The 16,382-nt window shown below is 46.9% G+C and overlaps 1 pseudogene; it reads right to left on the bottom strand.

The window, feature by feature from the left end:
- Window positions 1-196: 196 nt before the first annotated feature.
- Window positions 197-16,382, bottom strand: part of LOC115405454 (obscurin-like) — a 17,405-nt pseudogene continuing 1,219 nt past the window's right edge.

Below are 16,382 nucleotides of genomic sequence, written 5' to 3' on the forward strand. Positions count from 1 at the left end.
CAGTGACTCGCCGCACCATCTGGTGGGACACAGTGGTACTGCACTCTGACTGCGCTGTGGCTAGCTGCTTAGCTTTCTTCAGTAGAACTGTCATTTTCAGCTTATTTTTTGACCTGAAACTGCAACACATTGCTAAATGCGTGGTTTGATACTCAGCAATAATTCAAACAGTTTCATTGCTTTGGTATCACCGACATTTACTGAATGAAACAAGAAAGTCCAACCACACACAAAAAAAAAAGGAGATTAGTCGTTTGTAAGCCACCGTACTGAAAAACCACACATCTCATTGCAATAATTTAACAAGAATGGACATAGCTGCACAATAAAAGATGATGGTGCATGCATGCTGCCTGAATCTGAGGACCTTTCACAGATGCAGACGCACAATGTGAAAACTCATTTGCTGTGAACAATCAATGCTCTGAGAGAGGCGAGGCAGCTTTGAACCAGTCACTGTGCTTTTGATTGTGTTAGTGAGTAATGATTCAGTAAATAACAACAGATGATGACTTCGGCATCTGGTGAAATTTCTTTGGTTTCTTGGTTTCTGTGAGTAGAAACCTTTACAGTTTCCATCAGTATGAGGAGGTCGTCTGAGACCGTGTCCTGTTGGGCGGCTTCATCCTGGAATGGTTCGTCAGACACAGCGAGGTTTAGGATTCATCTCCATTTAAGACTTGGAGGGGGGGACTTTGCTCCTACTGGTTCTGACGGGGGGTTTCCGGGAACTGCAGGGTGACGGGGTTTCCTACGGACGTGTAGCCGAAGGTCTGAGTGGACACTTTGGTTTTGAAGCTGCGCTGCCCGCCCTCCACCCTCTGCACTTCTGAGCAGTAGGAAGGCCTCACCTCCAGCTCGGTGCGGCTCACTCGGATCGGGACATGGCGCTCCGTTCTGGACCTTACGCCGCTGGCCTGGGGGAGGATCCCAGGAGAAGAAAAGACGCTGCCGGAGAGGTGTCTCTCTAAAGCGACCCGAAGAATCCACCTCTTGGCCGCTGTGCCACGTCGGGCCGACCCACATTGAGGAGCACGGGTTGCCCAACAGAGGAGCCGCGATCTCCCGCTGCAACACCGAGATCTCGCAGGGCTTCTCGTCCAGAGCTGGGTGGCTGGAAACCGTACGTCTCCCCCTCCTCTGGGACGTAATCCTCCAAGTCCTCCAAGTTGAGGACACGATCCCCCTGCTTCAGGACGATGGGTTCTTCCTCCTTCTCCTCCTCCTCCTCATCAGGTTGGAAGATGATAGTCTCCTGATCATCCTGGTCATCACAGTCGACTCCGCCGGGGTTCAGAACAGACGAGACCTCGTGGATCTGTGAGGAAATGGAGGCAGACGCGGCGGACCTCATCCTCCCAGGACAGTGGCCCACTCAAGTCTCCCTGCAGCTGAGCCTGAGCCGCTCCCACCAGCTTGTTGTTGGAGTTGTTGGCATTGGGTTGTCGTGTGGGGCCTCTTGGGTCTGGAGGGTGTGGTTGACCTCTCAAGCCCCGCTGGAGAGATGCCTCTCCTCCTGGACAGCCTGGGGGATTGTTGACCTTGTACTCGATGACTTCCTCCACCTCCACCCACCTGGGCCTGGTCTCGACGACACGGGCCTCGGCACCTTCGGCCTGCGTCACGTACAGGGTCGGGATGGTGGTCTTCCTGGGAACAGGGGTCCTCCTTTGCCGGTGCGGAGGTTCAGGGGTGGAGGTCTCAGAGCGGTGGGCGCTGACCACAGTCAGGCCTGGAGATCTGTGCCTCCTCATCCGTGGGTTCTTCACCACCGTGGTGATGGTCTCCTCTCTGGAAGCAAAGGAAAGGCATGAGAGGAGCTCCAGGAGGTAGTTCTGTTCATCGTCTAAGGGACTCTTTAAAGTCAGGCTTCAAATACAACACAGACTGTCCAGTCACACTCACATGATGATGGTTTTCTTTGGTATTTTGGTCTCCTGCTCAGTCACTGCGGAGGAAACAGAAGAAATGAGGTGATGAGAGTCAACGTGAAGACGCTGTGCACACAGAGAGCGGAGTCGGACTCTGTACCTTCGATAGTGATGGCCTGCTCGCCGGAGCGAGCCACAGAAGAGGGTGGGACCAAATCTGCACCACACTTGGTGCTGCCCAGACGATTGGACAGCTGGAAACATCACAGAGGTCGAATCAGAGTGCAGAATGTGACCCACTCATGCTAATTCACCACAACTCTGTATAAATGACTTTGTTGCTTCACATCTATGACAGGATCATTTTGAGATCTGAGAAGGGCTGTGGACGGAGATCGACAAGCCCCAAGTTATTAATAATACAAAGCTGAAATAAATCATTTACTAATACAAGAGATTATTAATTCTGTGATTTGGTGAAGCTGCATTTAGAAGTTTGTGTCATTTTTCTGTCAAACACTAAACATTCATCAAACTGAACTATCCTCACACTTGTTGTGATGGATCATCAAGAGAAGATCAACAGGAATTAAGTTTGTTTTTGTTTTTTTTTAAATTGTGTTTTTAAAACCTAAACACAGAATTCTAATTACAGAATCATTGGGACACTGGTTTTGAAAGACAAGATGCAATAAAGTGCCAAAATTCAAAGTCAATATTTAACGGAAAATAGAAACGGCATATGAAATGTGATGGTGCTGTAATCTGCAATCTAATGCAGTTTGACTTCTGACTTGTATTTTTGGATGTAGAAATTAAATGTGTTCTCAGACAATGGAGTTCCTTTAAGCATCATGTTCCACCAAACCTTTCCAAAGCCTTGAAGTTATAATTCCAGAGAAATGATGGGAGCATAAACATACTTCACATTCGTAATGCCCGAGGTCTCGTTCTGTCAGGTTCTTTATGACCAGAACCAGAACTCCACTGCGGGACTCGCTGTAGGTCTGATATTTCTCCTGGTCCGTCAGCAGCCGACCTTCCTTAAACCACCTGTGATAGATCGCAGATCAGTTTCCAAATGACTATAAAGAACTGGCTCAGCAGATAGAGGAGAATGAGCGAGGTCTGTACCGTATCTTGGGGCTCGGAGCGCTTTGTATCACACAGGTGAACTGAGCGTCCTCACCAGCCACAAACACAGCATTCCTGATTTTATTCACAAAGCGAGGAGGAACTGCAAGAAACAGGAAACAATCAAACACAACAGAGAAGTCATCTTGATCAAGATATTTTTTTGTAATTAATTACAGAAAAATATACAAAACAAAGCTCAGTTACTCCACAAGTTACTGCTAATAAAAAGTAACAAATCAAATGAAAATTTAACTGGCGATAGAAAATATTTTGGCACTGGATTAGCTTAATTAGTTACTGCAGAGAAATGGTAAATGCGTCTCACCCTGAACTGTGATTTTTCCGAGCGTGCTGGCGTTCCCAGCCGGGCTGGTCGCAAAGCACATGTACTGTCCAGAGTCGTCCGCAGTCATGTTGTCCAGGATGAGCGTGCACGAGCCGTCGGGGTCCTCGATGATGATGTGATGGGGTCCGCCTCCACGGCGCGTCCGTCTGCATCAACAAACCGGTGAATGGATGAAGTGATGAAGGAGTGGAGGAGGAAATATCCTTCGAACGCCTCACCTTTGTACCAGGTGACCGTTGGTTTGGGGATTCCGGTGGCTTTGCAGGCCAGTTTCACCGTCTGACCCAGCTCTGCCGTGCAGTTCGCCAGAATCTCATCAAAATCTGGAGGACCTGGGAACAAAGTTCACCAGTGAAGGAAATGGGATCAGCGTGGGAAGGAAAACACAGACAGAGGAGGGGAGGATGTGTGCGGCAGCGCTCACTCCAGGCCGGTAAACTGTATCTCTGCTGCAGCTCTCTGAAGTCCCTCAGCCACGTGTTCTTGATGGTCACAGTTCGGGCTGTAAGGTGTATTTTCTCACCGAGTCCTCACGCTCATGCCAGATCTCAAAGGCACGGTGTCTCCTCCACTGTTTCATTCACGTCGATGTTATTCAGCTGCAGCAGGATAAAGACGGAAGAAAAATGTCACAAACGCTGATAGCGGAAGAGTAGAGCGGAGTGTCATCTGCATAGCAGGGAAACTATTTACTTGCTGCTAGAGGAATCACCACTATTGATCGTGTCTTGGTAGAAGGTAGATTTCTCTGCATTCTTGATTTTTTTATATTATTTAACTTGGTGCTATTTTTGATGAAGTGCAAAATTATTTGTAATTTTAGCAGCCGTTCTAGTTGGGTCACACGCAATGAATCCCACCTTATCTTACGTCTGAAAGAGTCACCTCTCTTTCAGGCTGTTTTTTTTGAATATCCAATCCTGTTACTGACCAGTTGACCCATAAAGTCAATAATCAGATAAATTTTAAGTCACCTTACACATGTCCAAAATTTTGAAACATATTCATTCAGATAACAGACGTTCTGTGTGTTTCAGACCTTCATCTGTTCTTGAAGGACGTATGCTTGAGTTTCAGTGTTGCTGTCTTCTTGGGTTTTGCAGATGATGCAGTAGTTCTTGAAGAGGAAGCAGTGGCGGTGGTGCCCCTGGAGGACGACCTGATTCCCGGAGCGCCCTACCATACTTGGAAAGGTCCCTGAAGGATAAACACCGGCCGTCAGACTCAGGGCATCACCGAGGCGTCCCGCGGGCAGAAAACTTCTCCCCACCTGTCTGATCGGCTCCTCAGAGAGCCTCCAGGGTGGGGGGGGTAGTTCCGATCAGGGAGAGTGGTGGGTGTTCTCGGAGCGCTGAGGCAGAGCCGACACCATGGCGAAGGCCTCCTCCAGCAGGCCAGCAGTTCTGACGTTTCGGGCTTTGTTTCGGATGAGCTCCTGAGGAGGTGAGAGGAAAGACTCCACAGTGAGAATCATCTGTATCAAAAGGGTCAGTAGTCCGTATGTGAGCTACACCTTGAGGGTGGCCTTGTACTTCTGAATCCTGTCCAGAGGTTGTTGGAGATAGGCGTTGATGCTTCGCACAGGAGGGTCTGCGGGTCGGCGTCGGCCCTGCTGCTTCTCAGAGTATTCCTGTGGTGTGTCAAGGTTTCAATGACAAGTTGCTTGAGTGACTTATGTCTCCTTGATTAGGATTTCCTAATAATGCTGTTGTTGCTACCTGAAGAAGCGGTGGACGCTCTTGTCTCCGACTGCAGACTCAGCCTGACTCTGACCCCACGAGGTTACTGAGGTACTTCTCGAAGCCCTCTTTGTTCTTCAGGAAGCACATGGCCACGTCGTGTCCGTGTCGCATTCGTTCAGCTTGGGGAGAACGCCCTGACCACACATCCACAAAGTGAAGAACTTGAAGTTGAACTGAAGTTGTTATATCAATGAACCCAAAACGGACACAGAGTGATGAGTGGAGAAGTTCACCTGTGGTGGAAGGTCTTGATGTCGTCGATGTTCCTGAAGATGGCGTCCTTCTGCGCGCTGACGTCGGGCGGAGCGTCGGGGCTGTCTGCGTGGCTTCAGGTGGTGAGCAGTGCAGAAATCCACCTCTCGGATGAACTCCGACTCCCCGTTTATCAGATCCTGGATCAGTTGGCTGCGGCCATCAGACGTTAGTTAGCACTCTTTAATGGGCCATTTGAAGAATTTGTCAGTGATTTGGCAAAAAAAATGTAAAGTAAGGCAAAAAAAAAAAAAAAAAAGTGCAACTGTCACTGGAATTTTGGCGTGTTCTATGATCGATGACCAGCGGAGAGACTCTTTATTTATGAGGATGATTCTGCAGCTCGAACCTCTAAGCTGGGATGTCAACCCTGTGGCCCTGAGTGCCAAAACCAGCCTACAAAAGGTCAAATCTGGTCATTGGATTGACGAATCAAATGTAGAAAACGAAAGGACAACATCATCTTGAATCAACTTACTTCTGCTTCCAACACGACACAGCACGGAGCATAGCATTAGCAGTAGCAAATAGCAAGCCGGTTTCACATCTTTCTCTACATTTGCACAATAAGCACAAAGTCATTGAAGTTGTTGCATTTTCACATGAAACAAAATCTGGAAAAGGAGGCGATACAAGCTGGAAATTGAAGACATTAATTTTTTTGGAGCAATTTTACTCATCTCGAGTAAGTATTGTATGAAGTGTGAATTTTAACCTCCGAGCAAACCTTGCAAAATATCAATTTTCTTTTACTTCCAAGTTAAAATTGAGCTTGTTTGCCGTTTTTCCTCATATCTTCCAGTCTACAACTCACTCACCATTTGTCTCAGCCCAATGTGATATGAGCTTTACTCACAATAGTTTCCTCTTGTACTCCCCCTCAGACACTTCCTCCTCCACGCTGGTCTCTGGAAGCTCACTTGTATCAGCAGAAAGCTGATGAAAAATAAAAATTAAAATTAAAACAAGCTGAAGAAGAAGCACGAAGCAGTGGAGACTCAGCGGCACTGATCACTGATCCATACTTTGAGTTTTTTTGTCCAGGTAGGCCGGAGACACGTAGCCCTGGCGGGACGGCGTGGTTTTTGGTGGGTTTGGTCCGAACCAAACCACTTCCGTGGATGAGCTGAGTCCAGAACCTCCACGTATTTGCCCCTCCTTCAAGGTGATGGAGTCTTTTGCTCGCCATGGTGGGGTTGTAGTCCGCCGTGGCCACGTAGATGTCAAACATCTGGAACAAATGTATTATAATATATAACATTGAATTCCCACAAACTTTAAATGAAATATGAGCTCTGACAGGTTGGTTCATCGGTCCTCACCTCCCCTCTGGGCTCACCTTCGTCAGACTCGGAGGACGAGTCGGCGATGAGCGACGGGGGACGCAGAGCGGGCCGTGGTGAGGCGATGGAGAAGGCGTTCTTGGTCTCGTCGTCACTGTCGGCGCCCGGCACTCGTAACGAAGCTGAGAGGCGGCGAGGACGACACGGGCAGTCAGAGGGAAACGCGTCATCGTGCACAGACCTCAAGCATTAGTACCATCTAAATTTGTAAAACCGTGACGCTATCGAAGTATACGTGACAAATATCCTCTATTTACTGAATGAAGCAGTTATTAGTTCTCAAGGCATCCAGCTGAGGCAGGACAGGCGACTTTCACATTTCAGGCAACAATTAATCATTTATTTACCCACTAAAACATCTGCTTATATCACGGACTCAGACAAAGTTTCAACTTTTTTTTAAAAAAGGCTGAGTTTGATTCCTGTTAGTACTGTGACAGCATGCAGCTCCTTCAATCTGAGCTCTTCAACATGCACCCATCTGCTGGTTCAAACCCATCTGGATCTAGTGAGTGAGGAGGTTCTGAGGATTATTGGGGGGAAAACGATTGCTTCAATTGATGAAATTCGTGTCAGTTTTCTTGTATGTAAAAGGAAATGTGTGTTAAAAAGCTTTCTGTAGTGAAATCTCAGTGGGAAATAAAAGGTGATGCTGATGCACTTGGATACATACTGGTAGTTTTGGGCCAGATTTCATCCACTGGAGCACTTCGTGATTCTGTAAACTGTCTGAATAACAAATTAATGATCGGGGTGAGCATTGAATTGCTGTGACTGGTGAGCTGATGAGTGTAAAAGTGGTTAAGAAATGATGTTTGTATGAAGCAAAGAGAGGTCTGAAATCCTAAAGGTGACCACAGCATGCAGAAGAAGAAGAACAGGGAAGGACGCTCGAATCTCAGGTTTGGTTTCAAACGTGAATCTTTCAGATGATTCAGGAATTTAAAGGGTCCCTAAATATACTGTATGAATCAATAAACATTGGAAATATCAAGGTCAGCTGAGCTGCAGTTGACTGTAATTTTCAGTCAGAAGGTGAAAAAACGTAGGCGTTCACAGCTTCTCTGGAGACATGAGTAACGGACGCAGATGTATTGATTCTGTGTGAATAAACACGTTTTCACATCTTACTTTAGAGACCCGGCTGTGAACGTACAGTTTGAACTGCAGGTACTTCAGTAGTTATTAGGGTGTTTGTACTAGTTTTATCAGTATAGATCAGGGGTGTCAACCAAAAGGCCCATGGGCAAAAACGGGTCCTCAAATGGGTCCTTATTGTTATGTTGGAAACTCATTTTATTGCCAGATTCAGATGAAACTAAACACTAATGTCTTCAAGATTAAGAGAGTGAGGGCGCATAATCCAAAGGAAGACAGAAACGGGTAGATTAACATTCAGGAACACAGACGAACCAGCAAAACAAGAAGCCTTATCCCCCTGCCACCAGGTGACGACAATCACACAATCAGGCACAGGTGAAAAACATCAGGGCGGGGAGCAACAATCAGACATGAGGAAGGAAAACCAAGGAGTCTGAAACTAACACAGAGTTGAACTCTCACAAAAAACACGAGACAGAACATGAACCCTGACAATTATGGCCCACTCCAGATGAAATGATGCTGAGTGTAGCTCCACTACAAGATCTCAAAGCAGTTTATTTGATCACATACATTATTAAACATGTTGCCTTTGACTGGAAATTAAAGCAGCTCTGGAATAAAATCTATATAAATTTAAGGAATATATTAATAAACAACTACTGCATATTATACTCAAAAAGTGAACATATTTTTTAGGTGTGAAAATTTCTAAGTTACGGTACACTTTTTCCAATTCCTGAATTTCCTGAGAGAATTCACTGAATTCAACCAAACCTGACGAAAATATAACACATCTAAGAAGTGAACGATGTTCAACTTTTATGTGTGAAATATATTTTCACACTGAACATATTTAACACAGTCAAGCAGAGAAGAGGCAGATCGGAGAAGGAGAACAACCTGCAGATTTTAATTCCTGCCACAGAGGACGCCAGGTGATTTCTTTAAACCATCCTACTATAGTTTAGGAACGTTAAGTGTCTGAACATAGGTTGACACAACCATTTGTTATATTCAAATAGTTGAGTGTGTTTTAACTAGTTGAGCGCCTCAGAACTATTGTGTGTGTGTGTCCTGGTTAGTTGGGAGCCTATTTGTTGTTGTGCTTTCACACACTGTGATACTATAAACAAGTGTTTGTGACTAAAATTTAATGTCGGAGGATTTTGCTTTGACATATTAATGTGATTTTCCTCACCACGACTACACTGAGTCAATAAAGCTATGGCAAAGCAGCGCAGCAGCATGATGGTGCCTCCACCATGCTTCAGATATCACTGAGGCAGAAAATCTCAAAATATATCACGTTAGTTATCCAAAAGAAAATATCTATTTAAAGTTGAAACAGTGCTTGAATACTGTTTTATATTCATAATATCGAACTGCTATCAGAAGACTATGTCTCTCAATCACCTGGCGCCATGTGAGTCTGGAAAAAACCGGAGATGTTTCAGGCGTCTCTCTTCACCAAATAACGCCAACGTGAACTTCTCAGTTCACCTGCTACATTTTTTTTCCAGTTAATGAAAGGAGAAATGATGCTTTTGTAAATCACAGTTGGAAATTAGTTGAACATGCAGACACTGGAACATCTTGGCACTCGCTTCATCTGCTGCTGAAAACTATACTTAGTCATTTCGACATTATCTGAGCAGCATCTAATGACACATCCAGTTACTTTATACTACTGAGAAAAACTATTGTTTTGACCTTCAAAACTGAAGAAAAAAAGAGGGTGACAACAATCGCGTGTGTGTGTTTGTGTGCATGTGTGTGTGTGTCTCACATTATAAAATGCCAATTTTCCCCAAACCTCTAATTTGAGAAAATAATATGAAAATAGTAAAAATATAACAATAACTCACTGTAAAATGCTTTGCTCTCAATTTTTTTTAAGTTCCTTTTTAATGCATCCATTCTTAACAATATTTGTTAAATAATTCTTTGCAAAATTAACTTTACAAAATTCTACTTCTTTTTAACTTTATTTAACTTTAAAAAAATCAAATCTATTCAGTATAGTTTTAGATTTTTTTTTAATATATAAATGCAACAAAAGTTTTTCATGTTAACTTGAAAACATTGTCGCATCAATGGGGCTCTGAGGTTATGCATTAACCTGTTTAAATCTCCACAGAGATTATTTAGTTTCAAACATCATGAAAGTGTGACTAAGCAGAGTTAAAGATTGACAGGAAAATATGGTTTTATGCAAAGAGGTTTCATGATAGCTTTCTGCAAAGTTTCTGGTAATAAGGTGAATCTTCTCAGATCAGATTTATTTTGTGTGGGAGCGTTTCACTGCATAATATATGAGGAGGTTAATATTTAACAAGGGTCTTTCTGCAGTCTGATTCGTATCTAAAACCTCAATAAAGTGACAAAATGTGTATATTTTAGTAGTTGGATACTTACCCTGAGTGATCTTTGCAGAGACCATCTCAGTGATCTGAGAGGTGAGTTTCATGAGGAACTCCTCTGTACCTACTTCACCGAGGTAAGGCACCTTGCTCTCTGAGGAGGAGAGAACCACATCCGCATGAAGCATTTCCTCTGAAAACATGTGAGCTAACAGGAAGTGCCGCTTTGCTCTGACCTTTTCCTTGGCCCACCTCCTCCTCTGGAGGACTAACAGTGATCCCAAGAACCCTGTGGACCGTTCACAGTCATGTTTCACTCTTTGTGTCTTTAAATGTTCGGAAAATAAATATATAAAGGTGATAACATGAACTTACTCGGAGGGTACAGGCTCTTTCTTTGGTTGAGGAGCTGCTAAAAACAAACAAAAAAAACAGTTGATAAACGCATAGTTTTAGGTCAATACATCTGGATACAAACAGTTTGACTCTTAATACAACAGTTTTCCCCTGAAAGGCTCCACTGTGAAGCATGTTGGGGGAGTGTTGGGTTCTCTTACTGCGGTCCACCTCCAGGTGAGCGGTGAGGATGGACTGCCCCGCCCTGTGGTGGCGATGCAGGTGTAGGCGCCGCTGTACTCGGGGCCCACGTCCATCAGGATGAGGCTATGCTGCCGACCCGAGCTGGCCATCTTGTAACCCTTGGTGTCGGGTTTGATCCACAGGACGTCCTCCAGCGACTCCTCCTTCAGCCAGGACACCGTCGGGGCGGGGGAGCCTGAGAGGAGTGATAAACGGGACTGAGAGGCGACCAACGGTAACAGCACCAACGCTCATGACGTTCAGAGTTTAGGATCTTCTTTACAAGGATCAGCGACTCCGCTGCTAAGTTCCCATGATGTGAAAAAGACATTCTGATGAAAGTACCTTCCACTCTAACCGACAGAGTGATGCTGGCTCCTTGTTTCACCTTCCTGTTGCTGAACCTCTCCAGGAATCGAGGTGGCACAGAGGCTCCTTAGGGTCTATGGAAGAAACAACATAAACCCCGAGCACAGACAGTCAGCCTGTTTGACTACAGTTCAGTAAACATGGGATATTTTATGACATGCATTTATTTATGAGCTCGGTCCGTAAAGTCAAGTAACTCTGTTTATCCATTTATGTACGTGTGACAAGTTTTTGGTATAAATCTTACAAAATACCTCGTTTATCTTGTGCATCCTCTCTCCAGGATCTGTAAGGAATATCCAAAACAAACATTAGCACATTTGCATCGGATAATTTAGAATAAGATATTTCAAAGGTGATGGTTCTCAGACGTACTCAGTACGATCAGTCGAGCGGAGGAATAAGCGGAGCCGGCTGCGTTGCTGATGTAAGCCGAGTATTCGCCCATGTCGTCTCTCTTCACCTCCACGATCTCCACGCTGTGAACGTCTCTCTCAGATGACAGCGCAACCCGCTTTGAGGGCCTCAGAGGGTGGCTGTCTTTAAACCAGTACACTCTGGGTTTAGGGAACCTGCAAGTCAAAGATTTTCAAACTCTTAATTGTTAAACAGTTCTGTTGAAGGTGTTAATATCGTGATGGACTACGAGACAGCACTTATAGGATATTACACATTCGTTGATTACACTTAATAATTATTTCATGAGCAGATATTACCTTTAACTTTCAGCTGCATCTTAGCGATGGGTGAACCTGGACTGACTGAACGTCGTGGAGCTCCTCCACCACCTGAGGCAGCTGATCGTCTTCGGCACAGACTCGAAGGTCTCCGTTTCTCTGCTGTGGAAGGGAAAGCAGATCGGCTCCGCTGTTCAGTAGCTACAAACACGCGGCATGTGCTGTGCATATTTAAAAACTTGGTCACGCAGCGCGAACAGTGAACCTACCTGGAGGCGTACCCCTTAGCGCTGACGTAGGACGACGTCTCGGTCGCGTCGGCGGCCGTGTCGTAGTCTGAGCTGCACGACACTGAAAGACAGTTTTAACATGAGTTTTAAAACCGTGTTTATGGTTTGTGTTTTTTTTTTCTTAACAAACGTCACTTTACTGTCCACCCTGAGCTCGGCCTTGGTGGCGGCGATGCCGCTGCTGTTCTCGGCCGGCAGCGGTACAAGCCCATGTCGGTGGGCAGACGGTGGTGATGATGAGCTGGTGGAAGCCCTCCTGGTCCTCGTTGATCATGTAGTGGTCGTTCTCCTCCAGCAGCTCTGCCGTCCTTGTACCAGCGGACGTTGGGAGGAGGCTTTCGATGACCACAGCAGTCGACGTGACGGGGTAGCCATCAGGGACGTCCTGACTCTGCAGCTCTGTGAGGAACACCGGGGCAGCTGGGAAAACAAGATCGAACAGAGCGAGGCCGTGTGAGCACATCGAGCCTTGAAGCATGACGTTGGAATGGAGATGAGCAAGTTAGATAACGTCTTGGGTCTGAAGGATTCTGTAACATCTTTAGTTCATAAATGTGTCTCTTTGAAGATCCCTGATGATCCGTTTTCTTTTTTGCCAGAACTCCTGTCTCTGTTGTGACTTACATTAATCCGTTGGACAGATTTGATGGTACATTGAGAAGAACTGGGCAGGATGTTTCAAAAACTTTACTTCTACAGATTCATATCAGCAAAAAATTGAGCTGTTCCTTTAATCTTGGATAAATTTGACCTCTAGACTGTAACTTTGGGCTAAAACACTGGAGAGTATTCTAACCTGGAGCTCCGGTCATGATTGCAGGAGCCGGTCGGTCTTGTGTCGGCGTCTGTGTGCCGTCCTGCGAGAGGCCCATCTTTTTGATCCTCAGCTCCACTTTGAGCGGACCCCGGCCGGCAGGATGGTGGTCTCCACGGGGACGCCGTGGACCGTGAACATCTCCTGGAACCTCTGCGAGGCCACCTCGGCCTCGGAGCGCGAGTCGAAGCGAATGTAGATGTAGAAATTTCGTCCTCGCGATAGGAGTGAGGGTCGGGGGGGTGGCAGGTAGCCCTCGTCCGCACTGACGAACGGCTCCTCCCTCCACGTCGGGCGGCAGGCGAGTGCGCAGCAGGCGGCGGAGGCGGCGGCTGGCCTGCCGCAGGTTCTCGTCCATCTCGCTGCCTGAAGAGCTCTCGGGCTCGCTGTCGGCACTGTAGCCCACGGTCAGCGGGCGCCTCCCCGACGACTCCCTCGCTGAGCCCACCGTCACCTTCGCGCTGTGAGACGTCACCCCCGAACTTGTTGGTGACCTCGCAGGTGTACACCCCCGTGTCCTTGGTGGTGATGGCGGTGATGACCAGCAGGCAGGTGCCATCGTTGTAGATGTCGATGTGATGGTGCTTTCCGTCCATCAGCGGCTCCCCATCCTTCATCCAGCGGACCTTGTCTGGTTTCCCCCTCAGCGACACACTCCAGGTGGATGGTGCCGCTGGGCTCTTTGGTCTGGTCTTTGAAGACCTCCTTGAAAACAGGCCTCATGTCCTTGCGGGCCTTGTAGCCCTTGAAGGCGGCCTGAATCTTGATGGCGGCCTCTCTGAGCTCCGGTTCGTCCTCTTTGCTAATCTCCAAGAGGCTGGCGTCCTCTGGACTAGCCTGTTTCTCTTCAGGCGTCTGAGGGGCGGTCACCTCCGCCGGCCGCACCGTCCGCTTCTCTGCATTCTTGAAATGATCAAAGAACCTCTCCGTGGTCATCGTCTCGGACTTGTTGGATGACGTGACCACCGTCACCGCCGTTGTGCTGGTGGTTTTAAGGTAGGATGCTATTGACAAGCTTTCAGAGACTGCCTCTTCGTGCGAGCTGATGCTCACTTTGGACTCTTGTGTCTTGGACACGACGACCGACTCCTTCTCCGCCGATTTGACCTCCTCTTTCTTCTTCTTCCCGTCGTCCTCGGGCTGCTCGGTGATGGAGTCCAGGGTGGGCTCACGGCTCATGCGCCGTTTCTTTGCCGATTCCTCCCACAGCTCATGGAGGTCGGCCTCCTCGGCGGCTTCAGGAGGCAGGCTGGCTGTCCGAGAGCCTCCGACTCCACCGGCTTCACATCTGCAGCACAGAAGGGTCAAAACGCCAGCTGTCAGCTTTTCATTGGTCCAATGCTGAAACAGAATGCTTCACATTTGTTGGTAACGAGTAAGAAGGAATTTCAAATTGTTTCACTTCATGAAAATTGAATATGGAGCATGAATATGATCCTCAACCCTAAATTAGACACTCAAAGATGACGATAACCCACCTAGAGATGAGTGTAAGGAAGAGGTTAAAAGATCTGAGGATCATAGATTGTATGATGAGATTTCCATTTCACATTATGTATGCATTCTATTCTGGTCGCCATAATTCACACTTGGAAATCAACTAGTCTTTTTTTTATCAAAGAAAGATTAACTAGACTAGAAGTGCAAGACAAGTACATGGTACATGATACAAATCATACATCGTACTCTGGGATGGAGAAATCCTAAAGCTGCTAATTTGATAATAATAACAATCAGTATTTTTCTGACCAGTTCCATACTGACTGCTTGAACTGCTGTTGACTTTTTTCTTGAGCAGACCCGAGAAACCGCCGGGTGCTTCACCTTGAAGCCTCCCATATTTGTATGAGGTGACAGTGGGGGCGAAGAGGGTAGACAGTGGACCACAAGATGTATCTCAAATTTATAATCATCATCATATCAACATTCACAATACCACCCCCAGCCATCTTACCTGGTTTAGCTATCAGCGGTTTCGGAGCTTCTATGTTAAAATAAAACAAGAAAAATAAATATTAGTGAACATAGAAAATCATTTCATTCTGAAACATTTGATCATTAGTTACTTCAATGCTTCCTCAAGGGTATAAGCATTACTAAAGTTTCCTTGTGTGGAAACAGGCTAAAACAAAGACCATGCTTGAATCCATCTTCTACATTGCTTTTTCTCTTATTTCACTCAGGGTTTCAGTTAAAGGCCACACACGCTCACCCAGCTGGACGGTCTGAGGCAGTTCCACGGGCTCTCCGGTCCCGGCTCGGTTGATGGCTGCCACCCTGAACCTGTAGCTGCTTCCCGCGCTGAGATTTTCCACCACGAACTCAGTGTTACACACCGCCTCCGAATGGCACGGCAGCCAGAGGGCGCTGTCCACCAGCCGGGTCTCCACCCTGTAGCCCAGGATGGGGCTTCCTCCGTCGTGGAGCGGGGTGAACCAGGAGAGGGTGACGGACTGCTGAGTCTTACTGAGGACCTCAGGGTCCTCCGGGGGATCCGGCACCGCTGTCGGAAAGAAAACTGAGTTAAAGGCTCATTCAAAACAAAGGAGGATTTTTTTTTCTCATTAGAGCGTTATAAGAATAGCTCAACTTACAGATGATTGTGAGTTTGGCCAGAGAAAGGGCGTCTCTGGCTGCGAACGTGATCTCCTGCTGGGGCATCAGTGGCGCCTGTCTGAGGACCAGCCGGTACGCCGGTCCGTCGGCCCTCATGGCCCACAGGTCGCTGGGCTTCAGCTCCACCCCGTTAGCATACCAGGCCACCTCTGCTGAGGGGACGGGCTCCGTCAGCTCCACGGAGAACTCCACTTCTCTCCCACCGCGGCCACTTTGTCCTCCAGAGGCTTCACCACTTCCAGCTGCCAGCCTGCATGGACATACACTATTACCGTCAAATAAAAACACACAATCCGGCTACACACAAGGACCGAATATCAGCAATTTCATCCAAATTCATCTTTCATCCTTTTTAAATATCTACAGCAGCAGACAACTGCAGGACCTTTCGGTATGTAGAACATAACTGTTCCACACATACAAAAATATAAACTGTCTTTTTTCAGTGTACACTTTTGCAGGAACCTACCAAGCACCAGAACTGGGGACCAAACTAGACAGGGTATTACCAAACCCTCAGTTTTTCGTGTTTACGGTGATAATGTACCTTTAATTGAGAGCTGGGCGGTGGTGGAAGCCGTCCCAGCCTTGAACATCACTGTGCCGCTGTCCTTCACATGCAGCTCTTTGAGCAGCAGCAGGTGGCGCCGGCCGCTCTCGAAGGTCACAATCTCAGCAGTACGAGACTCTTTGATGGGTTTCCCATCAAGCAGCCAGCAGAAATCTTTGCTTTCAGGCCGGAGACAGAGCACACTCGAACAGACCTCGCCGCCATCGAAGGTCTCCGCATTCTCCAGGCCCTGAACGATGTGGATGGGTTTGGCTGCGGGACGCAAAATAAATAAAGAAAAAAATAAACGGTCAGGGGTTTTAATGAGTTAT

Source organism: Salarias fasciatus, chromosome 18, assembly GCF_902148845.1.
Source record: "Salarias fasciatus chromosome 18, fSalaFa1.1, whole genome shotgun sequence".
In the NCBI taxonomy this organism is placed as follows: Eukaryota; Metazoa; Chordata; class Actinopteri; order Blenniiformes; family Blenniidae; genus Salarias; species Salarias fasciatus.